Raw genomic sequence first — 770 nt, forward strand, 5'->3', positions numbered from 1 at the left:
TTTTTCCAGAAGGAAAGGAAGGTGAGTCAAATGCTTCTGCTTTGAGAGCAGAAAGGAAAGCAGGATCAAGAAGCAGTGGGAGAAAACACTATCTCCAGTCAGTTTTGAGGTGCCCTTGAGAGTCCTAGGAGAAAGGTTGACAGGCATTATATTTGGGAGGGTTTTATGGAGGGACACGACAGACCAAGGGTTCCCAACTCACAGCTGCACTCCTGGACACGGGAATGGGAGACAGGGCATCCCAAGCATGGAAACAGACTGTCAACAGCCAAACCTGGTAACCACCAGTATTTAGGCTAGCTAGAAAATGTCATCTTTAAAGGAGCTGAGCGACAGGGAAAGTGGGGGTCTTTGCAGGGCTATTTCAGACATTTACCAGTGAATCACCGATTAAACTCCCTTTAACAGCGACTCGGAAGGAGGTATCCATAGGATATTGTTCAACCTGTGAATTCTAAGCGTCGAGGCGGTTTTACCTCATTATTTTTCCTTCAGTGGTATTCTGGAAGATGGCGGTGGACTGTGTCTCTGAGGCGGCTGTCACAAGAAACCACCACCGCACCTGCCACTCCCCCACTATAAAGTCGTTAAAAATTACTTTACCCTTGTAAAGTTATTTCCACTTTGACAACATCCGACGGCCAACCGCTACAAACCACCCCCGCCCCACCCACCCCCGCCTTCCCCACAGCGCTGGCGCCCCCCGAAGGCCGCCGCCGCGCGTGCGCTCCGCCGCAGGCGGGAGGCGAAAGTGAGGCTCCGGCCCGCGC

This window comes from Chroicocephalus ridibundus, chromosome 2 (assembly GCF_963924245.1).
Source record: "Chroicocephalus ridibundus chromosome 2, bChrRid1.1, whole genome shotgun sequence".
Taxonomy (NCBI): Eukaryota; Metazoa; Chordata; class Aves; order Charadriiformes; family Laridae; genus Chroicocephalus; species Chroicocephalus ridibundus.